This window comes from Schistocerca gregaria, chromosome 6 (assembly GCF_023897955.1).
Source record: "Schistocerca gregaria isolate iqSchGreg1 chromosome 6, iqSchGreg1.2, whole genome shotgun sequence".
Lineage (NCBI taxonomy): Eukaryota > Metazoa > Arthropoda > Insecta > Orthoptera > Acrididae > Schistocerca > Schistocerca gregaria.
This window is the reverse complement of record NC_064925.1, coordinates 3,208,049-3,235,939: the sequence shown is the minus strand read 5'-3', so window position 1 is coordinate 3,235,939 and position 27,891 is coordinate 3,208,049.

The following is a 27,891-nucleotide window of genomic DNA, read 5'->3' as shown; positions in this document are numbered from 1 at the left end:
ACATCCATGCCCGAGGCAGGATTCGAATCTGCGCCCGTAGCAGTCGCACGGTTCCGGACTGCACGCCTAGAACCGCGAGACCACCGCGGCCGGCCCTTAAAACAAGAACAGCAGAAATTTGAAGAAAGGTTAGATTCCTTAGAAAGAAAAGATGATAGTTTAGAAAAATTTGCTACTAGAGAAGTGCAACATTTAAGATTTAACAATGATGTTGTGAAGAAATGAGCAGAAACCAACAAAAGTATTCACAATTTTACCAAAATTGCAAATGATAATTTTGCTGAACTAAAAGAAGAAATAGGTACACATTTGGGGTGAAATTCAAATTTCAATTTAAAAATCCAAGAAATTGATGACACTGTTACTATGAAATCTTTTGGCAACTACAATCACTTTTGGAACAATATCAATATTAAAACATTTTCAGGGGAAGGGAATATATGTGCTATTGACTTTGTTTCAAATTAAAGACAATTTTGAAAGTAGCACAAGTCACAAATTAAAAATCAAATTCTTTAAAAAAATGATGGATGTTGAAGCTCTTTTGTGGGCTAACCAAGCAATCAAATCTGAAATGTCTTTTTGTGATGTTGAACATGCTTTTATGATCAGATTTTGCTCATAAACTAGACAAGCCAGAATCAAGTCCAAATTTCAAGCAAGGTAGTGGTTGTATGAAAACATTTTGTGAACAACAGTTAAAAACATTTGTGCATTTAGATATGCCACTTGATGAGATGATTCAAATAGATGCACTCAAAAGACATCTGCCATATAAAGTGCAGTGGAGTCTGCTTATGGGCATGATGACACCATTGAGGAATTTTTAAGATTTGTAGACAAATTAGACTTAGCCTGGGAAAGAAATGAAATGTATAATGACTTTCAGGATGACAGTAGAAATAGAAACAAAGCTTTCAATGACCATTTTGAACATAAGGATAGGAGAGGAGGTTTTAGAAATGAAAATTATAGGGGAGAATACCAAGGGAATAATAGATTCAGAAATGATGACAGAAGAGATGGGGAAAGAAATGATAGGCAGAGACCAGAGAACATAAATTTTGAACCAAGAAATAGGCAGTGGGGCAAGGTCAAGGAAATAATGGTAACAACTTTTATAGCAAAACGAATGGTCTGGAAAACTAAGGCCTGCCTCCTTCGGAGCCTGGCGTAGTGAGGCAAAAGAAATGGTATTTATAATCAGGCACATTGTGATGGTTTCAGAAGGAGAAGGGGTAGAACAAATAGGACATAACAAAACTATGTATCCAGAAGACAACCTAAAGTGAATAGAATGAATTTTGATAGGGAATTTTGGGAGAATTTTCTACCTGAAAACAAAGATGAACAAAGAAGAAAAAGAAAATCTGAATTTAAAATAGAGGAAAACATTTTAACAAATTTCTTTGATAATAGTAATGTAGTAATAGTTACTGATAGTGATGAGAACAGATCTGATGAGTATGGTTTTAGTGAAAATGTTGAGTGATTGTGAAATGAGTGAAAGAACTGATACTGGTGCTGTATGTATGGAGGTGGGTGATCATGTATTTAGAAATGAAAGTGAGGATGAAAATGTTATTCTAGATAAAATTTCAGTAAGCAATAACAGGAAAAAGATGATGCTGTGGTAGAACAGCAGGATCTTAGTCTTGATGTTGTTGGTGTATTTGAAGAAGTGTGTGAAGATGGAAATGAATTTAGTGTTGAGAATAATATTAGGTGTGATGATAATGTTTCTGATGATGATGATGATGATGATGATGATGATGATGACACTACTGTATTGCTAACAGAATTGGACGGAACAGTGTATGCAGACGTTAACAATACCAGACAAGGAAGGTTGCTAGTCACCATATAGCAGAAATGCTGAGTTGCGACAGGCACAACAAAAAGATTCATACAAATATAGCTTCCAGACATTACGGCCTTTGTCAGTAATAGGCACACATACACACATGCACGCACACACACACACACACACACATACACACACACACACACACACACACACACACACACGCGCAACGCAACGCAACGCAACGCAACGCAACGCAACTTGCACACGTATCTGCAGTCTCAGAGAGTTGTGGTTTCAGCTTGAGACTGCAGACATGTGTGCAAGTTGCATTTGTGTGAATGTGTGTGTGTGTGTGTGTGCGTGTGTGTATGTGTATGTGTGTCTACTGCTGACAAAGGCCTTAATGTCTGAAAGCTATAATTGTGTGAATCTTTTTGTTGCATCTACTGCAACTCAGCATTTCCACTATATGGTGAGTAGCAACTTTCCTTCTCTGGTATTGTTACATTCCATTCTGGATTTTCCATTGTCTGATATGCAGAAGTTAAGTTTGATGATTGTGTGCTGAATGATTCTGGAAACTCTGATATAAACTTGAGTGATGATTTTGAAATAAGTAGAAAAGTACATGACAGTTTAATCACACCAGTCAAGAATCAAGAACCAAGAATTTCATTCACCATAGATCATTTTACAATGATATTGGCTTTGTCATACAGGATGAACTAGTACAATACAGAATAATAAAATAATAAAATAAACAAGTGTCAGTACATTATAGAACACATTTCTAGCATGACAGTGTAGCAAATTACACCAGGAAGAATTCTTTAATGTCATAGAATGGATGATCTGACAGCCAGCTGTACCACTTAAATTTTAAAAAAAATTATATCCATAGACTGACCATGAATTGGCAGTTTATTGAACATTTTGAATGGGTTAACTTTTTTGGGAATTTCCTGTTGTTGCTAATCTGTGGTTTAGTATGTCTAAATTACCCTTAGCCCTTGTGTTGTGTTCGTGTATTTCCCCTCTGGCAATAAATTCTGAAATATTATTTTTAATATAGAGTACAGACAAATAGATGTATAAATTTATAATGGTGAGTATTCTCAGTCTGGAAAAAAAGTGCTCCCTATGACCTCTTTTACATATTATGTGTAAGACTTTTTTTTAAATTTCAAGATGTTCTTGATGTGAGTGGTGTGGCCCCATATAATCAGACCATATGAAATATATGAGTGGAGTAGTCCAAAGTATGTCACCCTAAGGTACTCTAAGCTCACTACCTCCTTTAGTTTCAAGATAAGGTATGCCACCCGAGATATTTTTCGTCATTCGTGATGGACATGTTCCTCCCAATAGAGTTTAGAGTCAAAGTGAATACCTAAGAGTTTTACTGACTTACTGCCTACTTCATTTGATGTTCCCATTAAAAGTTGTTGGGATTGCACAGAAGCTAATTGGCTGCAAAAAGTCCAGGGCCTCATCAAGTGCTACTTTTGTTAGTTTATTCAGATCTGAAATGTTCTGATGTGTGGTAAGATTAGATTAGATTAAATTAGTTATTCATTCCATAGACCCATAAAAGAGGGAATCCTCCTGGGTATGGAATATGTCAGATAAACACATTACAAATATTTCATTAGAAAAACTTGAGTTTCATTAATTATAATGATCCTCAGTCAATAAACAGCAAAATTATGTACATGAATTAATTTTAAACTTCTAATATTTACAGTTGTAATACTTACATCTGCTTTCATTAAATCCATCATTCAGACATTTGCTAGTTTCTCATCTATTACAACCAAATATTGTCAAGTAAAGTAAATTATTCATTTCAGTGAACCTAAGTTAAGAACACTAGATTATGTACAAGATTTAAAATTAAACTTCCACTATTTACAGACTTAAGACTTACATCTACTTTCCATACATCGATCATGTTTGTGTTGTATAGTCAGCATAACACAGGACAGGATGGGCTATGTTTTTAGGTAAATCTTTAATAGCTATAATGAAGATGAAGGGTCCAAGGATAGACCCTTGTGGTACACCTGTGCTGATTTCCATTACACAAGAACTTATATTTCTGACTGCAACGAATTGTTTTCTGTTACTTAAATAAGAATTTATCACCACTAAATTGCTCCCTCTGACCCCATAAAATTCTAGTTTCCCCAGTAGTACGTCAATAGGAATGCAATCAAAAGCTTTACTCATGTCTCATAATATCAGTGACACTGTGTTATTGTTTTCAAAAGCTGTTGAGGTTTGGTCAATGATTTCCAAGATAGCCCCTGTTGTGTTTTTCCCTTTGGACAAACCAAACTGATTGCTACATAGGATACTGTGTTTTACAAAGAAGCTGCTTATTTGTAAATGTTAGTGATCTTGTGTCTGAATGTAGTGACTATAGTAGCAGATGTAGCCATAGTGACCAAAGGTTTAAAATCATAAATGAAATTTGTCAAAATGTTGCATTTAGAGAAGGAAAGTTGTTTTGAAAATTTGAAACAGGTACCTAACAGTAATTCAATCAGTGTATGTGTATAAGTTTTGGAGGAAGGGAATGTGTGTGTTGAAATTAGTAGCATGCAGGCAGATTTGAGGGACATTTGCAAAAGTAATTACCCAGTTAGTGAAAGTACTACAAAACCAAATGAACAACCAGCAAATAGTAAACGTGTACTGAAGAATTTTTATCTCTATGCCACACAGACAAATCCGTATTGTACACGTTGTCATGCTACGCTATGAATATTTTGATCCAGTAGTAACAAAGATACTAACTGAAAGAAAATTACAACTCATAAGAAGTGCAATTAATGTCCACTGCTTTCAAACAGTGAGAAGTGAAAAATCAGATAACTTAACACATTCAAAGCTAATACAGCAAAATATATTTTTTTGTTGTAGTTTACATTCATATTTATTTTATATATGAACATTTGCATATTTGCTATATTTTTGTCTATTCATAGAGTGGGGGTTGAAAAGTGAATATTTGAACATTGGTGTATGCTTTTACCTGGCATAGATTGGGGGTTGTTTGATATTAATGTATTTGAAATGCATCTTACACTACACTATGAAGATCATACTGTATACTTTAGCAAACCCTATGGTAAATACTTTAACCTAGTGAGTGTGAAGTAATTAATGGAAAGAAATTTAGTCTAATCGCTGTTATCACTGAATATTTGAACTTTTTTTTAAAATTCTTATCTCCATCATGAATTAAAGTGATTTGAGGAGTTGAAATAGTTGAAACTACATTCTGTGCACAGTATAGTCAAGGCAAAATCTGGGGGTGAAAATCCTCTTAGAAACATTTTTCAGTAATTTTGTGGTGAAATTTAACAGGTAGGGGATCTGTGGTACTAGATACACCATGTGGCACATGGTGCCTTGTCTTGCCTTGCTCCTTATTTATTTTCTGGAATCACTCCCCTTCTACTATCCTATCTTGTTAGTAAGAGCAGTTAGGATCCTTCTTCTATCCTAAGGGTATACAGTGTGCAACATGTAAGGCACAAGACTGTATTTTGACCAGGCACTTAACTTACAGTGTGGAAGAACAAACGATACCAAATTCAATTTTTTTTAGTAACCAGTAGTTTCGAAATGATATCCATTTTTCTTATTAAGATTCATCATGTAGTGATTTGCTACTGTGTACCAGTAACATATGAACAGAGTAATTTAGTATACAGTCCATAATGCAATCCAGTTATTGTAGGAAATGAGCGCAATCATGATAGGATTTGACTGACTGTTTGTGTGGTATGGATATTAAATATCTGACAGATGTTGTTCAAAAATATTGTATGCTATGCTGAATAATGAGTATAGCTACCAAAGCAAACCCAAACATACATACCATGACTCCATTACACTAGAACCTTGTAGAGTTCCATTTTCAAAGAAAAAGGGAAGACACAAACACAATCTCCATATTTATTCTGAATTCTGATGAAACATCTAGTGACAGGCATAACAATTTTGTGAGGAGTATCCAAACTAACCCTCCTTCCACTATCCATGTCCTCCAATAGTTAGTAAGTCAATGATTATTTAATAGAGAGAAATGTTGTTTAAATAAACACAGCTGGTCAGAAAATGTAATAGTGCAACACATGTATGATTTTTGAGGAGAGTTGGTCTGAAGTTTACATATGATGTGTGTGCAGTTATAGTGAAGTTCTGTTACTTTATATTTTGGTTATGATACTCTCATTGTGCCGATAATTTTGTGAAAAGTTGAGAAAATGTTTAGAGTTGGTGTGAAGTTTACTTATGATGTCTCTGCAGTTATAGCGAAATTCTATAACCTTACATATTGGATGTGAGTACAATTAGATTAAACTGTTTATAGTCTCCTATATGTGTTCTGATTTAAACATGAAGACTGAATACGCTTGCTAGTTTGTCTGGTTACTATACCAGTTATGTGAAAGTCACTGGATATGATATTGACTCACTATCAGATTTGGAAATATTCTATGTCATGATTCGGTGTATATTGTTCATTGTAACTACTATGTACATGGCAAAGGAACATTTCTCAGAAAGAATTTATTATGTTTATATTTCTTGAATGGCTGTGGAGCACGAAGAAAATGTATATTTATGTTGGAGATAGTTATTGGGACAGATGTACTTAATGAAAAGTAGTTCAACTTTATGTTATTATTTTACTTGCATTCTTGCTATGTAATGAGTAGCAAAGGCAAAACTATGGTAAAATAATATGCTCTCAAATCAAATCTAAATTATTCAATATGCCTTACCTGATGAGGTAAAGTATAAATCATGCCTTTGGAATGGCTGAACTAACCATTTTTAGTCCTAACTTTTGACACTTTCAAATGTAACATGTGTTACTTCAACCTTTGTCTTAACCTATGTTGGAACTTACCCTTACCTGTGCCCAATTTTCTTTGCTGTCTGACCTGATGTTGCTACATCATGACTAGTGTGATGACGATCAACAAGAAGACTGTCAACTGGTTGTTGAGCAGTATATGTTCTGGAAGTAACCTGTTGGTACTAAATTTACCAATGTAAATCTGCTTCTATGGTTACATGTGGTTATGTTGGCTCACACTCTCTACAGGAAGCTGCTGAAAATTAGGAATGACAACATCTAAGCTACGAAAACATGATGCCTTTGACAGTTATTGTGGGCAAATCTCTCTATCCATCCTTTTGGTTTTCTGACCTGAAAAGTTCATGTTTTTTCAGTTGCCCTAAAGTCTGAGTTTGGCTTCTAAAGAATTAAGGACTTTCGATCCCTCAGGTGGTACAGTCATAATGTCTTGGTGTATTTCAGCAGTTGAAAACTGGCATCATTTTTCCATGAAACTTGATGTCTGAAAGGCTAAAAATTACTGTTTCTTGGCCAGCATGAAACGGGAACTGGATTAATTTTCTTTTTAACATTTCTTATTTGTATAGAGGTGAACTTGTTTGATTCCTGTGATTAATCTTAGATTTTATGGTATGCCTATTTGTTAGGAAAGATAGCTAAGCAGATTAAATTTTCAAAAAGGATATATACAGGGTGTTACAAAAAGGTACAGTCAAACTTTCAGGAAACATTCCTCACACACAAAGAAAGAAAATATGTTATGTGGACATGTGTCCGGAAACGCTTACTTTCCAAGTTAGAGCTCATTTTATTACTTCTCTTCAAATCACATTAATCATGGAATGGAAACAAACAGCAACACAACGTACCAGCATGACTTCAAACACTTTGTTACAGGAAATGTTCAAAATGTCCTCCTTTAGTGAGGATACATGCATTCACCCTACGACGCATGGAATCCCTATGCGCTGATGCAGCCCTGGAGAATGGCGTATTGTATCACAGCCGTCCACAATATGAGCACAAAGAGTCTCTACATTTGGTCCCGGGGTTGCGTATACAAAAGCTTTCAAATGCCCCCATAAATGAAAGTCAAGAGAGTTGAGGTCAGGAGAGCGTGGAGGCCATGGAATTGGTCCACCACTACCAATCCATCGGTCACCAAATCTGTTGTTGAGAAGCGTACTTCAACTGAAATGTGCAGGAGCTCCATTGTGCATGAACCACATGTTGTGTCGTACTTGTAAAGGCACATGTTCTACCAGCACAGGTAGAGTATCCTGTATGAAATCATGATAACGTGCTCCATTGAGTGTAGGTGGAAGAAACTAAAATGAGCTCTAACATGGAAATTAAACATTTCCGGACACATGTCCACATAACATCTTTTCTTTATTTGTGTGTGAGGAATGTTTCCTGAAAGTTTGGCCATACCGTTTTGTAACACCCTGTATATATTAACACAAATTTATTTGAATATTTGATGTAGGATAAGTTTTCTTATTTTTGTTCTCTTAAGTTGCCTATGTAACTTCTTAACTCAGAACATATTATAGCCTTAGTAAGTGAACAGAATTTTCAGGGACACTGGAATACCCTGAGTAAATGTGGATGGTGTAAACCCAAAGCTATTTAAATCATTACTGCAGTATTAAGATAAGAATGAAGGTGACAAACAAAATCTCTAAGTAAAAAACATTTTTTGCACTTGGATGATCTGCTCAAAGAAGCATTCCACTCTGTTTGTTTATGGATTTGAAACTTGTAGTGATTTGATGTCATATTTTTGTACCTTACTTCTATATTTTCATGTTTAGGTACTAATTATGTTTGAGCTGCAACAGATATCAGAGGAACACAGTAATTCTGTACCTCACTTTACTGTTTCTACATTTATGTATCAGTTATGTCACCGGTTTTTATATTTTCTTTATTTTCTTGTATATGTAATTGATTGTGTTTGATCTAAACCAGATATTAGAGGAACTGCTTGTAAGTCAGCTGATTGTATCTAGCATTTGTTACTTGAATTAACCAACACAGTGTTATATATGTCAATTACTCTATCTTGCAGAATGCTAATTGTTTACCCTTCATTGATCAGTCAGTAGGGACTGTTGGGGTTAATTTTTGGGGACATTCAAGATGAAACTGTGGCAAATGCATTCTGCAGAGAATGCCAAACACACTTCTCCCTTTGGTGCCAAAGTAAAGTACTGGAACAGTGGGGGTCGTGGGTAGGTGGGTTTCCAGTCTTTGGGGTCTGTCATTTTTCTTCTTCAACTTCAACATTCTGAATCTTCAATTTCATTACTTATTTCTCACCAGAGTACCAAGCTATCCTTCCCTCTGCCCACATGCCTATGTCTCTATTGCTGAGACCCTTCTCATTTACCGTGTCAGCTCTTGTCATTGTTGACTAAAGCCACTTGTATAGGAGGATACGGGAAATGAGCCAGCATTTCTGTAGAATTAAATATACTAAGTTCAAAAAAATGTCACATGTATAGATAATCTTTGATATAATTGATGTTACACTTTTGCTTATTTGAGAGCAAGCCAGAATTTCTGTGTTATTAATTAAATTGAGTTCCAAAAAAATTACACATGTATAGATAATCTTTGATATAATTGATGATACACTTTTTCTAATTTTGTTTTGAGATGGATGATTTAAAACCATATTTCTGTCATGATGTACCGCTTACTTATGATTGATTTATTGCGTATTGACACCTAAAGTGGTGAACACTTAACAATGTATAATACCTAACCATAATTTTTTCATGATGTACCAGTCACTTATGATTCAATTATTGTGTACTGACATCCAAAATGGTGAAAATTTAGTGATATATAACTATACTCTTATGTTTCATTCTATTATATGTTAGTACTTACTGTGAAGGAAAAAGCAACAACTGAGTTGCACTAGTGTTCCTGAGGTAATATATTAATCAATGTTGAATGGTTGTAAAAGTGGGAAGGAAGCATATTAAGTATCTTGACAAATGAAATATGGAGAGATAGGTCATTGGTCAGACATTTCATTCTGTGCATGTAGGGTGAATTATGTTAACTGCTGAGGAAATATACACTCCTGGAAATTGAAATAAGAACACTGTGAATTTATTGTTCCAGGAAGTGGAAACTTTATTGACACGTTCCTGGGGTCAGATACATCACATGATCACACTGACAGAACCACAGGCACATAGACACAGGCAACAGAGCATGCACAATGTCGGCACTAGTACAGTGTATATCCACCTTTCGCAGCAATGCAGGCTGCTATTCTCCCAAGGAGACGATCGTAGAGATGCTGGATGTAGTCCTGTGGAACGGCTTGCATGCCATTTCCACCTGGCGCCTCAGTTGGACCAGTGTTCGTGCTGGAAGTGCAGACCACGTGAGATGACGCTTCATCCAGTCCCAAACATGCTCAATGGGGGACAGATCCGGAGATCTTGCTGGCCAGGATAGTTGACTTACACCTTCTAGAGCACGTTGGGTGGCACGGGATACATGAGGACGTGCATTGTCCTGTTGGAACAGCAAGTTCCCTTGCCGGTCTAGGAATGGTAGAACGATGGGTTCGATGACGGTTTGGATGTACCGTGCACTTTCAGTGTCCCCTCGATGATCACCAGAGGTGTACGGCCAGTGTAGGAGATCGCTCCCAACACCATGATGCCAGGTGTTGGCCCTGTGTGCCTCAGTCCTATGCAGTCCTGATTGTGGTGCTCACCTGCACGGTGCCAAACACGCATACGACCATCATTGGCACCAAGGCAGAAGCGACTCTCATCGCTGAAGACGACACGTCTCCATTCGTCCCTCCATTCACGCCTGTCGCGACACCACTGGAGGCGGGCTGCACGATGTTGGGGCGTGAGCAGAAGACGGCCTAATGGTGTGCGGGACCGTAGCCCAGCTTCATGGAGATGGTTGCGAATGGTCCTCGCCGATACCCCAGGATCAACAGTGTCCCTAATTTGCTAGGAAGTGGCGGTGCGTTTCCCTACGGCACTGTGTAGGATCCTACGGTCTTGGCGTGCATCCGTGCGTCGCTGCGGTCCGGTCCCAGGTCGACGGGCACGTGCACCTTCCGCCGACCACTGGCGACAACATCGATGTACTGTGAAGACCTCACGCCCCACGTGTTGAGCAATTCGGCGGTACGTCCACCCGGCCTCCCCCATGCCCACTATATGCCCTCGCTCAGAGTCCATCAACTGCACATACGGTTCATGTCCACGCTGTCGCGGCATGCTACCAGTGTTAAAGACTGCGATGGAGCTCCGTATGCCACGGCAAACTGGCTGACACTGACGGTGGCGGTGCACAAATGCTGCGCAGCTAGCGCCATTCGACGGCCAACACCGCGGTTCCTGGTGTGTCCGCTGTGCCGTGCGTGTGATCATTGCTTGTACAGTCCTCTCGCAGTGTCCGGAGCAAGTATGGTGGGTCTGACACACCGGTGTCAATGTGTTCTTTTTTCCATTTCCAGGAGCGTACTTCAAGAATGTATATTTAAATGTCAATGTAAATTGCAGAGAATAGTGCCATAGCACTTGAAAATTTTGTACTAGTATAATTTTGGTGATATGTTATCAAAGAACAAGTTGAAATTGCAAATTTAGATTTAAGACAGGAAATGTTTAAATATGAGCAGTTGGAATTTTCTGAATTGAACAACTATATTCAAAGCAATCAATTATAAGAAAATAGAGTGAAATATGAGGCACATTCCTAGGCTCTTCATTGTGCAAAGAGGAGACTGAACACTTTGTTATATTATGGTCTAATACTAGGTGTACTTGCCTACAATAGGAGGTTCCTAAATACAAACTAATATGGACTTTGAGTATCGTAGGGTCCCATTCTAATGGTTGTTCCACAATGCATCAATAGTATTGATAAAGATTTAATGTACCAAAATCTCCATTGCACTCAGGAGAACATGGAAGCTCTAATGGCAGACATAATTATACAGAAACAAGGCCAATCCAGCTAATTTCCATTAGATAATTTTTCTGATTGAAATAGATTTACCTCATATTCATGCTGAAATACAAGCTACAGACAAATTCTGCAAATTAACTTGTTCTTTCTTTGTGCTATTAATTAATATTTTGTTTAATCAAGTTGAATCTGATACAAAATAATTTTTAACATATTTGGTTGAAAACATAGTTCAAATTTCATTATGATGTATGTCTACACTTTATTCTGGAGAATAAGCAGAAATCTGATCTCATATCTTATGTAAATTGTTTGTTCATCCAATTAATTGTAAAGTAGGTACTGTTACATAGATCTGTCAGAAAAGGTTTTGTTCAACTTTTAGATGCACAAATCCTTTTGGGGGTTGTTGAGACATAACAGTATAAACATAAATTTCTGACATAAATACTATAGGGGGTGTAAGCAAATATGTACTTGTGGAAAGGTTACAGAGAAACCATTTACTAAATTATAAATATATTAAAGTGTATAAGTGCTGTAATTGGTAGGAATATGAGCATGAATCTTCTGTAATTAATAAAAATAATAGAAGTATTGTTAACACTCGATATCTAAGCACTAGTACACACTTAAATTACTACATACACTAAAATTCGCTCATATGTTTAATATATAAGAGTCAATGTAATTAATGAAATGTTGTACTAATTCTGAGAGATGAGTTTTCTTTGTTATCTAATTGAAAAACTGTTTACAACAATACAGAGGATTGTTTAAAAACAAGTACATAGTGGCAGCCATATTGGCATAGGTGCACAGTATTTTTTGTGGATTTGGATGGAAAGCATGTAGCTTGTTAAGTAAGATTCATTTCAGTATTTTAAGTATATTAGAAATTATTTGAGTTTTGTAAAGAAGGTTGGATTTTTTGAAATTACAATAGACAATATATTTTAACTTAATACTTGATTAAATATTCATTTGACTCAAAAGTCTATTTACAGTTGTTATCTATGAATCCAGGACATTTGCTGCGACAGATAATATGGATGAGTAGAAACCCCGATATCAATTCTAACTAGAACCAAGAAGTGTTCATCAGTAGACAGAGGATTGATGATGGTATCATAATTTTCAAAGATTCTGGAAACTGTTTTATGCTGATACCTAAGAGAGTGGGATGGTTGCACTCAGTAATGACATTCACAAGACTCCTTTTGCACATGACTAGGTTGACTGTGGCAGAGTGGAGTATATACCGTTGGAGTCCCTGTTGAGGGTCCCTGATGTGAGCTGCAATTTATTCAGGCTACAAAGTTACAAAGAGGCACCTGAGATGGAGGGAATTACATCTTTTGATTAATAAAATTCTTTTCCGGGCTATTATGCCGTGGTCTGATGGATTTCGCATTGTAACCCAACGTTTCGTCCCCATCTGTGGAGGACATCTTCAAGGGGGTTCGTGGCTTCTGTTAACTTCCGAAACACACACTGTCTCACTACTGAGTGGGTCGACTCAGGATCATTAAAGCACAGCGTGCAGCAGAGGAAATGACTAAAGAAGCAAGAGGCAGAAATAGAAGAAAGCCTCTAGGTTTGCAGGATGATCAAGTACATGGTCCAGATAATGCTAATTAGGGGTCTGGCTGTTTCTAGGAGCTGGCATGGCTCCATATGTGAGTTAATATCAAATAAAATGTTCAAACTTGATTTCCCAGAAATTACATTTTTTAAAATCTTTGACCCATTATCTCAGGAACTATTACAGATACATATGTCTTATTTTACACTATGTTACCTCTTAGGATACGGCACCTGCTAAACCACCAAAACAACTCTACTGGTAATGGTTTTTACTTAGAGAAGAAACAGGAAAATTAAAAAAAAAAGAAATTGAACATAATTTTTGAGAAATCATAACTAACTAATTACTTGTCTATATATTCTGATCCTGGTTCAGTAATCAGAAAAGGAGTGAAACTATACTTCCTAAAATTTTTAGATCTCTATCTCGCAAAAATTCTCAGATTATGGGTCATCAATATTGCAAATTTAACACTGTAGGTATAGGACATATGTACTCCCCTTAAACAGTCATTTTTCCAGTGATCTGTATGGGCTATTCCATTTCAAATCAGATAAAAAGACGACCTTGTACATCATTAATAATTTCGTAAATGTGTCAATTACAGTAAAAAAAAAAAAAAAAACCCTTGCATAAAGTTATCTCTTAAATATTTTGAGTTAAAATTCAGGAAAGCTTGCATTATTTTCCAAATGGTGACAATTTGTCTGTCACATAACTTGAGTACCTTATATCAGATTTCAGTGGACTAAAATTTGTTTTGGAGCTGAATGTCTATTGTTGTGGAGGTATATAACAATAATGTAACAATAATTAATACAATTTTTATAAATTTTTTAATCTATATCAGAAGCATAAACACAATTTCCATAAAGATTACATTTACATAGGTTTGAGCCTCTTTTTTTATCACACATTGATTTGTTTTTTAAGTCTTAAGGAGCCCTTGGTCTAAAAATGTCAAAAAAATTAAATAATAAATATTTTGATTCACACTGAACTTATGTTGTGATGGGCTGGGGGCGGTTGCAAGGGTAGGAGCCAGAGGGTAGGGAAAGTAGTTTGGGGATTTCATAGGGATGAACCAAGAGGTTACGAATGTTAGGTGGACGGCGGAAAGACACTGTTGGTGGAGTGGGGAGGATTTCATGAAGGATGGATCTCATTTCGGGGCAGGATTTTAGGAAGTCGTATCCCTGCTGGAGAGCCACATTCAAGGTCTGATCCAGTCCCGGGAAGTATTCTGTCACAAGTGGGGCACTTTTGCGGTTCGTCTGTGAGAGGTTCTGGGTTTGAGGGGATGAGGAAGTTGCTCTGGTTATCTGCTTCTGTACCAGGTTGGGAGAGTAGTTGCGGGATGCAAAAGCTGTTTTCAGGTTGTTGGTGTAATGGTTGAGGGATTCAGGACTGGAGCAAATTCGTTTGCCACGAAGGCCTAGGCTGTAGGATTACAGCCAGAGATGGGAACTTTAAGTGTGAGGTATTTGGGAGTAATGACAAATGTCAGACAAGCCTGAGTAAATAAAATATGGGAGCGTAATCTGGCTAGGGTGAAGGCATGTTTGCAGAGGGAATGTAAATAAAATTTAATGGCGTCGTTGTAGGGATGTTGTGAGGTTGACATGGTATTAGAAGGTGGAAAGGGTAATATGAGGTTAAAGTGAAAGTAAATAGAAATTTATATAGGGAGAGATAAAGGTGTGAAAAAGGTCGAAAATGTGTTGGTTTGAGATGAGCTATGTTGATCCTGTGCTGAACTTAGGTTGGTGAACAACAATGGGTGCAAAGGTTGCGTAGTTATGTTGTCTCCAGATCACGTTAAAGCGTGGGGAAATACAAGAAAATTTCAAAAAAAATTTTTTCGAAAAAAGTTTCGAAAAAATAATTTCCAAAAAAATAAAATTCGAAAAAATTTTTCGAATAAAATCTCGAAGAATGTGTGTGTAAATGTATTCAAAGGACTGGTTATGTACTGGCAGGTTATGAGAATGAGGCTAACAATTGTTTGATGAAGAAATAATAACGTGTAAACCTGCGGGGAGCTGCTAAAAAATGATCGGTAATGTGGAAGAAACGGGAATGGAAATAAAACGAAAGTTGTTGGAAATAACTGAGATGGTTGTGTAATGGGTGAAAGGAACTGAAGCTGTGAAATAGTATTCACGAGTTTACACGAAATGTTTGTAAACTTGGAACAATGGATTTTATAGCAGCGGTTATGTTGAAAGCGTTGAAAATTTTAGGTTATGGTTTGGAAGTAAATTACGTACTATTGAGTATAATTGGGAAGGATAAAATGTATGGTAGATTACGGAAAAAGGGAAGATGAATACAAAGTGAAACTTCTTGTACAAACGAAAAGAGAAAGTAAGAGGACAGAGAAGATTTCGAAATGCAACAGAGACAATAACAAACGTAATTGTTGGGTTCAAATTAATGATGATGTAAATAAAATAGAAAGAAACTTCCACATGGGAAAAATATATTAAAAACAAAGATTCCAAGACTTACCAAGTGGGAAAGCGCAGGCATACACGCACATGAACAAAACACACAAACACAAACACAGAATTACTAGCTTTCGCAACCGATGGTTGCTTCTTCAGGAAGGAGAGGGAAAGACGAAAGGATGTGGGTTTTAAGGGAGAGGGTAAGGAGTCATTCCAATCCCGGGAGCGGAAAGACTTCCCTTAGGGGAAAAAATGGACAGGTGTACACACACACACACACACACACACACACACATACACACACATACACACACACACACATATCCATCCGCACAGACACAGACACAAGCAGACATATTTAAAGGCAAAGAGTAAGGGCAGAGATGTCAGTCGAAGCGGAAGTACAGAGGCAAAGAAGTTGTTGAAAGACAGGTGAAGTATGAGCGGCGGCAACTTGAAATTAGCGGAGGTTGAGGCCTGGGGGATATCAAGAAGAGGGGATATACTGAAGGGCGAGTTCCCATCTCCGGAGTACGGATAGGTTGGTGTTGGTGGGAAGTATCCAGATAACTCGGACGGTGTAACACTGTGCCAAGATGTGCTGGCCGTGCATCAAGGCATGTTTAGCCACAGGGTGATCCTCATTACCAACAAACGCTGTCTGCCTGAGTCCATTCATGCGAATGGACAGTTCGTTGCTGGTCATTCCCACATAGAAAGCGTCGCAGTGCAGGCAGGTCAGTTGGTAAATCACTTGGGTGCTTTCACACGTGGCTCTCCCTTTGATCGTGTACACCTTCCGGGTTACAGGACTGGAGTAGGTGGTGGTGGGAGGGTGCATAGGACAGGTTTTACACCGGGGGCAGTTGCAAAGGTAGGAGCCAGAGGGTAGGGAAAGTGGTTTGGGGATTTCATAGGGATGAACCAAGGGGTTACGAAGGTTAGGTGGACGGCGGAAAGACGCTCTTGGTGGAGTGGTGAGGATTTCATGAAGGATGGATCTCATTTCGAGGCAGGATTTTAGGAAGTCGAATCACTGCTGGAGAGCCACATTCAAAGTCTGATCCAGTCCCGGGAAGTAGTCTGTCACAAGTAGGGCACTTTTGGGGTTCTTCTGTGAGAGGTTCTGGGTTTGAGGGGATGAGGAAGTTGCTCTGGTTATCTGCTTCTGTACCAGGTTGGGAGGGTAGTTGCGGGATGCGAAAGTTGTTTTCAGGTTGTTGGTGTAATGGTTGAGGGATTCAGGACTGGAGCAGATTCGTTTGCCACGAAGGCCTAGGCTGTAGGGAAGGGTCCGTTTGATATGGAATGGGTGGCAGCTGTCATAATGGAGGTACTGTTGCTTGTTGGTGGGTTTGATGTGGACGGATGTGTGAAGCTGGCCATTGGACAGATGGAGGTCAACGTCTAGGAAAGTGGCATGGGATTTGGAGTAGGACCAGGTGAATCTGATGGAACCAAAGGAGTTGAGGTTGGAGAGGAAATTCTGGAGTTGTTCTTCACTGTGAGTCCAGATCATGAAGATGTCATCAATAAATCTGTACCAAACTTTGGGTTGGCAGGCTTGGGTAACCTAGAAGGCTTCCTCTAACCGACCCATAAATAGGTTGGCATACGAGGGGGCCATCCTGGTGCCCATGGTTGTTCCCTTTAATTGTTGGTATGTCTGGCCTTCAAAAGTGAAGAAGTTGTGGGTCAGGATGAAGCTGGCTAAGGTGACGAGGAAAGAGGTTTTAGGTAGGGTGGCAGGTGATCGGCGTGAAAGGAAGTGCTCCATAGCAGCGAGGCCCTGGACGTGCGGGATATTCATGTATAAGGAAGTGGCATCAATGGTTACAAGGATGGTTTCCGAGGGTAACAGACTGGGTATGGATTCCAGGCGTTCGAGAAAGTGGTTGGTGTCTTTGATGAAGGATGGGAGACTGCATGTAATGGGTTGAAGGTGTTGATCTACGTAGGCAGAGATATGTTCTGTGGGGTCTTGGTAACCAGCTACAATGGGGCGGCCAGGATGTTTGGGTTTGTGAATTTTAGGAAGTAGGTAGAAGGTAGGAGTGCGAGGTGTCAGTGGGGTCAGGACTTTGATGGAGTCAGGTGAAAGGTTTTGTAGGGGGCCTAAGGTTCTGAGGATTCCTTGAAGCTCCGCCTGGACATCAGGAATGGGATTACCTTGGCAAACTTTGTATGTAGAGTTGTCTGAAAGTTGACGCAGTCCCTCAGCCACATACTCCCGACGATCAAGTACCACGGTCGTGGAACCCTTGTCAGCTGGAAGAATGATGATGGATCGGTCAGCTTTCAGATCACGGATAGCCTGGGCTTCGGCTGTGGTGATGTTGGGAGTAGGATTAAGGTTTTTCAAGAAAGATTGAGAGGCAAGGCTGGAAGTGAGAAATTCCTGGAAGGTTTGGAGAGGGTGATTTTGAGGAAGAGGAGGTGGGTCCCGCTGTGATGGAGGACGGAACTGTTCCAGGCAGGGTTCAATTTGGATAGTGTCTTGGGGAGTTGGATCATTAGGAGTGGGATCAGGATTATTTTTCTTCATGGCAAAGTGATATTTCCAGCAGAGACTACGAGTGTAGGACAATAAATCTTTGACAAGGGCAGTTTGGTTGAACCTGGGGGTGGGGCTGAAGGTCAGGCCTTTGGATAGGACAGAGGTTTCGGATTGGGAGAGGGGTTTATAGGAAAGGTTAACTACTGAATTGGGGTGTTGTGGTTCCAGATTGTGTTGACTAGAATTTTGAGGTGTTGGGGGGAGTGGAGCTGGAAGTGGGAGATTGAGTAGATGGGAGAGACTGGGTCTGTGTGCAATGAGAGGAGGTTGAGGTTTGTTGGAAAGGTTGTGGAGGGTGAGTGAGTTGCCTTTCCGGAGGTGGGAAACCAGGAGATTGGATAGTTTTTTGAGGTGGAGGGTGGCATGTTGTTCTAATTTGCGGTTGGCCTGTAGGAGGATGCTATGTACAGCCGGTGTGGATGTGGGAGAGGAAAGACTGAGGACTTTGATTTGGGATAGGAGTTGACGGGTGTGTTCATTGTCCGAGTCGATGTAAAGGTGAAGGATTAGGAGGGTGAGGGCTATGGATTGTGCTGTTTGGAACTGTTATAAGGACTGATGGAAAGAAGGATTACAGCCAGAGATGGGAACTTTAAGTGTGAGGTATTTGGGAGTAATGACAAATGTCAGACAAGCCTGAGTAAATAAAATATGGGAGCGTAATCTGGCTAGGGTGAAGGCATGTTTGCAGAGGGAATGTAAATAAAATTTAATGGCGTCGTTGTAGGGATGTTGTGAGGTTGACATGGTATTAGAAGGTTGAAAGGGTAATATGAGGTTAAAGTGAAAGTAAATAGAAATTTATATAGGGAGAGATAAAGGTGTGAAAAAGGTCGAAAATGTGTTGGTTTGAGATGAGCTATGTTGATCCTGTGCTGAACTAATTTCCGAAAAAATAAAATTCGAAAAATTTTTTAATAAAATCTCGAAGAATGTGTTTGTAAATGTATTCAAAGGACTGGTTATGTACTGGCAGGTTATGAGAATGAGGCTAACAATTGTTTGATGAAGAAATAATAACGTGTAAACCTGTGGGAAGCTGCTAAAAAATGATCGGTTATGTGGAAGAAACGGGAATGGAAATAAAACGAAAGTTGTTGGAAATAACTGAGATGTTTGTGTAATGGGTGAAAGGAACTGAAGCTGTGAAATAGTATTCACGAGTTTACACGAAATGTTTGTAAACTTGGAACAATGGATTTTATAGCAGCGGTTATGTTGAAAGCGTTGAAAATTTTAGGTTATGGTTTGGAAGTAAATTACGTATTATTGAGTATAATTAGGCAGGATAAAATGTATGGTAGATTAGGGAAAAAGGGAAGATGAATACAAAGTGAAACTTCTTGTACAAACGAAAAGAGAAAGTAAGAGGACAGAGAAGATTTCGAAATGCAACAGAGACAATAACAAACGACATTGTTGGGTTCAAATTAATGATGATGTAAATAAAATAGAAAGAAACTTCCACATGGGAAAAATATATTAAAAACAAAGATTCCAAGACTTACCAAGAGGGAAAGCGCAGGCAGACACGCACATGAACAAAACACATAAACACACACACATAATTACTAGCTTTCGCAACCAATGGTTGCTTCTTCAGGAAGGAGAGGGAAAGACGAAAGGATGTGGGTTTTAAGGGAGAGGGTAAGGAGTCATTCCAATCCCGGGAGCGGAAAGACTTCCCTTAGGGGGAAAAAAAAAGGACAGGTTTACACTTGCGAGCGCGCACACGCGCGCACACACACGCACACACACACACACACACACACACACACACACACACACACACACACACACACACACACACACACACACACACACACACACACACACACCTGCACATTTAAAGGCAAAGAGTAAGGGCAGAGATATCAGTCGAGGCGAAAGTACAGAGGCAAAGAAGTTGTTGAAAGACAGGTGAGGTATGAGTGGCGGCAACTTGAAATTAGCGGAGGTTGAGGCCTGGCGGATATCGAGAAGAGAGGATATACTGAAGGGCGAGTTCCCATCTCCGGAGTTCGGATAGGTTGGTGTTGGTGGGAAGTATCCAGATAACTCGGACAGTGTAACACTGTGCCAAGATGTGCTGGCCGTGCATCAAGGCATGTTTAGCCACAGGGTGATCCTCATTACCAACAAACGCTGTCTGCCTGAGTCCATTCATGCGAATGGACAGTTCGTTGCTGGTCATTCCCACATAGAAAGCATCACAGTGCAGGCAGGTCAGTTGGTAAATCACGTGGGTGCTTTCACAAGTGACTCTCCCTTTGATCGTGTACACCTTCCGGGTTACAGGACTGGAGTAGGTGGTGGTGGGACGGTGCATAGGACAGGTTTTACACCGGGGGCGGTTGCAAGGGTAGGAGCCAGAGGGTAGGGAATGTGGTTTGGGGATTTCATAGGGATGAACCAAGGGGTTACGAATGTTAGGTGGACGGCGGAAAGACACTGTTGGTGGAGTGGGGAGGATTTCATGAAGGATGGATCTCATTTCGGGGCAGGATTTTAGGAAGTCGTATCCCTGCTGGAGAGCCACATTCAAGGTCTGATCCAGTCCCGGGAAGTATTCTGTCACAAGTGGGGCACTTTTGGGGTTCTTCTGTGAGTGGTTCTGGGTTTGAGGGGATGAGGAAGTTGCTCTGGTTATCTGCTTCTGTACCAGGTTGGGAGGGTAGTTGCGGGATGCGAAAGTTGTTTTCAGGTTGTTGGTGTAATGGTTGAGGGATTCAGGACTGGAGCAAATTCGTTTGCCACGAAGGCCTAGGCTGTAGGGAAGGGTCCGTTTGATATGGAATGGGTGGCAGCTGTCATAACGGAGGTACTGTTGCTTGTTGGTGGGTTTGATGTGGACGGATGTGTGAAGCTGGCCATTGGACAGATGGAGGTCAACGTCTAGGAAAGTGGCATGGGATTTGGAGTAGGACCAGGTGAATCTGATGGAACCAAAGGAGTTGAGGTTGGAGAGGAAATTCAGGAGTTGTTCTTCACTGTGAGTCCAGATCATGAAGATGTCATCAATAAATCTGTACCAAACTTTGGGTTGGCAGGCTTGGGTAACCTAGAAGGCTTCCTCTAAGCGACCCATAAATAGGTTGGCATACGAGGGGGCCATCCTGGTACCCATGGCTGTTCCCTTTAATTGTTGGTATATCTGGCCTTCAAAAGTGAAGAAGTTGTGGGTCAGGATGAAGCTGGCTAAGGTGACGAGGAAAGAGGTTTTAGGTAGGGTGGCAGGTGATCGGCGTGAAAGGAAGTGCTCCATTGCAGCGAGGCCCTGGACGTGCGGGATATTCGTGTATAGGGAAGTGGCATCAATGATTACAAGGATGGTTTCCGAGGGTAACAGACTGGGTATGGATTCCAGGCGTTCGAGAAAGTGGTTGGTGTCTTTGATGAAGGATGGGAGACTGCATGTAATGGGTTGAAGGTGTTGATCTACGTAGGCAGAGATAAGTTCTGTGGGGTCTTGGTAACCAGCTACAATGGGGCGGCCAGGATGTTTGGGTTTGTGAATTTTAGGAAGTAGGTAGAAGGTAGGAGTGCGAGGTGTCAGTGGGGTCAGGAGTTTGATGGAGTCAGGTGAAATGTTTTGTAGGGGGCCTAAGGTTCTGAGGATTCCTTGAAGCTCCGCCTGGACATCAGGAATGGGATTACCTTGGCAAACTTTGTATGTAGAGTTGTCTGAAAGTTGACACAGTCACTCAGCCACATACTCCCGACGATCAAGTACCACGGTCGTGGAACCCTTGTCAGCCGGAAGAATGATGATGGATCGGTCAGCTTTCAGATCACGGATAGCCTGGGCTTCGGCTGTGGTGATGTTGGGAGTAGGATTAAGGTTTTTCAAGAAAGATTGAGAGGCAAGGTTGGAAGTGAGAAATTCCTGGAAGGTTTGGAGAGGGTGATTTTGAGGAAGAGGAGGTGGGTCCCGCTGTGATGGAGGACGGAACTGTTCCAGGCAGGGTTCAATTTGGATAGTGTCTTGGGGAGTTGGATCATTAGGAGTCAGATCAGGATTATTTTTCTACGTGGCAATGGAGTGTAGGACAATAAATCTTTGACAAGGGCAGTTTGGTTGAACCTGGGAGTGGGGCTGAAGGTCAGGCCTTTGGATAGGACAGAGGTTTCGGATTGGGAGAGGGGTTTATAGGAAAGGTTAACTACTGAATTGGGGTGTTGTGGTTGCAGATTGTGTTGACTAGAATTTTGAGGTGTTGGGGGAGTGGAGCTGGAAGTGGGAGATTGAGTAGATGGGAGAGACTGGGTCTGTGTGCAATGAGAGAAGGTTGAGGTTCGTTGGAAAGGTTGTGGAGGGTGAGTTAGTTGCCTTTCCGGAGGTGGGAAACCAGGAGATTGGATAGTTTTTTGAGGTGGAGGGTGGCATGTTGTTCTAATTTGCGGTTGGCCTGTAGGAGGATGCTATGTACAGCCGGTGTGGTTGGGGGAGATGAAAGATTGAGGACTTTGATTTGGGATAGGAGTTGACGGGTGTGTTCATTGGCCAAGTCGATGTATAGGTGAAGGATGAGGCGGGTGAGGGCTATGGATTGTGCTGTTTGGAACTGGTATAAGGACTGATGGAAAGAAGGATTGCAGCCAGAGATGGGAACTTTAAGTGTGAGGCCTTTGGGAGTAATGACAAATGTCAGACAAGCCTGAGTAAATAAAATATGGGAGCGTAATCTGGCTAGGGTGAAGGCATGTTTGCAGAGGGAATGTAAATAAAATTTAATGGCGTCGTTGTAGGGATGTTGTGAGGTTGACATGGTATTAGAAGGTGGAAAGGGTAATATGAGGTTAAAGTGAAAGTAAATAGAAATTTATATAGGGAGAGATAAAGGTGTGAAAAAGGTCGGAAATGTGTTGGTTTGAGATGAGCTATGTTGATCGTGTGCTGAACTTAGGTTGGTGAACAACAATGGGTGCAAAGGTTGGGTAGTTATGTTGTCTCCAGATCACGTTAAAGCGTGGGGAAATTCAAGAAAATTTCGAAAAAATTTTTTCGAAAGAAGTTTCGAAAAAATAATTTCCGAAAAAATAAAATTCGAAAAAATTTTTCGAATAAAATCTCGAAGAATGTGTGTGTAAATGTATTCAAAGGACTGGTTATGTACTGGCAGGTTATGAGAATGAGGCTAACAATTGTTTGATGAAGAAATAATAACGTGTAAACCTGCGGGGAGCTGCTAAAAAATGATCGGTTATGTGGAAGAAACGGGAATGGAAATAAAACGAAAGTGTTGGAAATAACTGAGATGGTTGTGTAATGGGTGAAAGGAACTGAAGCTGTGAAATAGTATTCACGAGTTTACACGAAATGTTTGTAAACTTGGAACAATGGATTTTATAGCAGCGGTTATGTTGAAAGCGTTGAAAATTTTAGGTTATGGTTTGGAAGTAAATGACTTATTATTGAGTGTAATTGGGTAGGATAAAATGTATGGTAGATTACGGAAAAAGGGAAGATGAATACAAAGTGAAACTTCTTGTACAAACGAAAAGAGAAAGTAAGACGATAGAGACGATTTCGAAATGCAACAGAGACAATAACAAACGTAATTGTTGGGTTCAAATTAGTGATGATGTAAATAAAATAGAAAGAAACTTCCACATGGGAAAAATATATTAAAAACAAAGATTCCAAGACTTACCAAGTGGGAAAGCGCCGGTAAACAGGCACATGAACAAAACACACAAATCACACACAGAATTACCAGCTTTCGCAACCGATGGTTGCTTCTTCAGGAAGGAGAGGGAAAGACGAAAAGATGTGGGTTTTAAGGGAGAGGGTAAGGAGTCATTCCAATCCCGGGAGCGGAAAGACTTCCCTTAGGGGAAACAATGGACAGGTGAATACTCGCACACACACACACACACACACACACACACACACACACACACACACACACACACACACATATCCATCCGCACAGACACAGACACAAGCAGACATATTTAAAGGCAAAGAGTAAGGGCAGAGATGTCAGTCGAAGCGGAAGTACAGAGGCAAAGAAGTTGTTGAAAGACAGGTGAAGTATGAGCGGCGGCAACTTGAAATTAGCGGAGGTTGAGGCCTGGCGGATATCAAGAAGAGAGGATATACTGAAGGGCGAGTTCCCATCTCCGGAGTTCGGATAGGTTGGTGTTGGTGGGAAGTATCCAGATAACTCGGACGGTGTAACACTGTGCCAAGATGTGCTGGCCGTGCATCAAGGCATGTTTAGCCACAGGGTGATCCTCATTACCAACAAACGCTGTCTGCCTGTGTCCATTCATGCGAATGGACAGTTCGTTGCTGGTCATTCCCACATAGAAAGCGTCACAGTGCAGGCAGGTCAGTTGGTAAATCACGTAGGTGCTTTCACACGTGGCTCTCCCTTTGATCGTGTACACCTTCCGGGTTACAGGACTGGAGTAGGTGGTGGTGGGACGGTGCATAGGACAGGTTTTACACCGGGGGCGGTTGCAAGGGTAGGAGCCAGAGGGTAGGGAAAGTGGTTTGGGGATTTCATAGGGATGAACCAAGGGGTTACGAAGGTTTGGTGGACGGCGGAAAGACACTCTTGGTGGAGTGGTGAGGATTTCATGAAGGATGGATCTCATTTCGAGGCAGGATTTTAGGAAGTCGTATCACTGCTGGAGAGCCACATGCAAAGTCTGTTCCAGTCCCGGGAAGTAGTCTGTCACAAGTGGGGCACTTTTGGGGTTCTTCTTGAGAGGTTCTGGGTTTGAGGGGATGAGGAAGTTGCTCTGGTTATCTGCCTCTGTACCAGGTTGGGAGGGTAGTTGCGGGATGCTAAAGCTGTTTTCAGGTTGTTGGTGTAATGGTTGAGGGATTCAGGACTGGAGCAAATTCGTTTGCCACGAAGGCCTAGGCTGTAGGGAAGGGTCTGTTAGATATGGAATGGGTGGCAGCTGTCATAATGGAGGTACTGTTGCTTGTTGGTGTGTTTGATGTGGACGGATGTGTGAAGCTGGCCATTGGACAGATGGAGGTCAACGTCTAGGAAAGTGGCATGGGATTTGGAGTAGGACCAGGTGAATCTGATGGAACCAAAGGAGTTGAGGTTGGAGAGGAAATTCAGGAGTTGTTCTTCACTGTGAGTCCAGATCATGAAGATGTCATCAATAAATCTGTACCAAACTTTGGGTTGGCAGGCTTGGGTAACCTAGAAGGCTTCCTCTAACCGACCCATAAATAGGTTGGCATACGAGGGGGCCATCCTGGTGCCCATGGTTGTTCCCTTTAATTGTTGGTATGTCTGGCCTTCAAAAGTGAAGAAGTTGTGGGTCAGGATGAAGCTGGCTAAGGTGACGAGGAAAGAGGTTTTAGATAGGGTGGCAGGTTATCGGCGTGAAAGGAAGTGCTCCATTGCAGCGAGGCCCTGGACGTGCGGGATATTCGTGTATAGGGAAGTGGAATCAATGATTACAAGGATGGTTTCCAGGGGTAACAGGCTGTGTATGGAATCCAGGCGTTCAAGAAAGTGGTTGGTGTCTTTGATGAAGGATGGGAGACTGCATGTAATGGGTTGAAGGTGTTGATCTACGTAGGCAGAGATAAGTTCTGTGGGGTCTTGGTAACCAGCTACAATGGGGCGGCCAGGATGTTTGGGTTTGTGAATTTTAGGAAGTAGGTAGAAGGTAGGAGTGCGAGGTGTTGGTGGGCTCAGGAGTTTGATGGAGTCAGGTGAAAGGTTTTCTAGGGGGCCTAAGGTTCTGAGGAATCCTTGAAGCTCCGCCTGGACATCAGGAATGGGATTACCTTGGCAAACTTTGTATGTAGAGTTGTCTGAAAGTTGACGCAGTCCCTCAGCCACATACTCCCGACGATCAAGTACCACGGTCGTGGAACCCTTGTCAGCCGGAAGAATGATGATGGATCGGTCAGCTTTCAGATCACGGATAGCCTGGGCTTCGGCTGTGGTGATGTTGGGAGTAGGATTAAGGTTTTTCAAGAAAGATTGAGAGGCAAGGCTGGAAGTGAGAAATTCCTGGAAGGTTTGGAGAGGGTGATTTTGAGGAAGAGGAGGTGGGTCCCGCTGTGATGGAGGATGGAACTGTTCCAGGCAGGGTTCAATTTGGATAGTGTCTTGGGGAGTTGGATCATTAGGAGTCGGATCAGGATTATTTTTCTTCGTGGCAAAGTGATATTTCCAGCAGAGACTACGAGTGTAGGACAATAAATCTTTGACAAGGGCAGTTTGGTTGAACCTGGGAGTGGGGCTGAATGTCAGGCCTTTGGATAGGACAGAGGTTTCGGATTGGGAGAGGGGTTTGGAGGAAAGGTTAACTACTGAATTGGGGTGTTGTGGTTCCAGATTGTGTTGACTAGAATTTTGAGGTGTTGGGGGGAGTGGAGCTGGAAGTGGGAGATTGAGTAGATGGGGGAGACTGGGTCTGTGTGCAATGAGAGGAGGTTGAGGTTTGTTGGAAAGGTTGTGGAGGGTGAGTGAGTTGCCTTTCCGGAGGTGGGAAACCAGGAGATTGGATAGTTTTTTGAGGTGGAGGGTGGCATGTTGGTCTAATTTGCGGTTGGCCTGTAGGAGGATGCTATGTACAGCCGGTGTGGATGTGGGAGAGGAAAGATTGAGGACTTTGATTTGGGATAGGAGTTGACGGGTGTGTTCATTGTCCGAGTCGATGTATAGGTGAAGGATTAGGCGGGTGAGGGCTATGGATTGTGCTGTTTGGAACTGGTATAAGAGCTGATGGAAAGAAGGATTGCAGCCAGAGATGGGAACTTTAAGTGTGAGGCCTTTGGGAGTAATGCCAAATGTCAGACAAGCCTGAGAAAATAAAACATCTTGGCCGCCCCGTTGTAGCTGGTTACCAAGCCTCCACAGAACGTATCTCTGCCTACGTAGATCAACACCTTCAACCCATTACATGCAGTCTCCCATCCTTCAGCAAAGACACCAACCACTTTCTCGAACGCCTGGAATCCATACCCAGTCTGTTACACCCGGAAACCATCCTTGTAACCATTGATGCCACTTCCCTATACACGAATATCCCGCACGTCCAGGGCCTCGCTGCAATGGAGCACTTCCTTTCACGCCGATCACCTGCACCCTACCTAAAACCTCTTTCCTCGTCACCTTAGCCAGCTTCATCCTGACCCACAACTTCTTCACTTTTGAAGGCCAGATATACCAACAATTAAAGGGAACAGCCATGGGTACCAGGATGGCCCCCTCGTATGCCAACCTATTTATGGGTCGCTTAGAGGAAACCTTCTTGGTTACCCAAGCCTGCCAACCCAAAGTTTGGTACAGATTTATTGATGACATCTTCATGGTCTGGACTCACAGTGAAGAACAACTCCAGAATTTCCTCTCCAACCTCAAGTCCTTTGGTTCCATCAGATTCACCTGGTCCTACTCCAAATCCCATGCAACTTTCCTAGACGTTGACCTCCATCTGTCCATTGGCCAGCTTCACACATCCGTCCACATCAAACCCACCAACAAGCAACAGTACCTCCATTATGACAGCTTCCACCCATTCCATATCAAACGGTCCCTTCCCTACAGCCTAGGCCTTCATGGCAAACGAATTTGCTCCAGCCCTGAATTCCTCGACCATTACACCAACAACCTGAAAACAGCTTTCGCATCCCGCAACTACCCTCCCAACCTG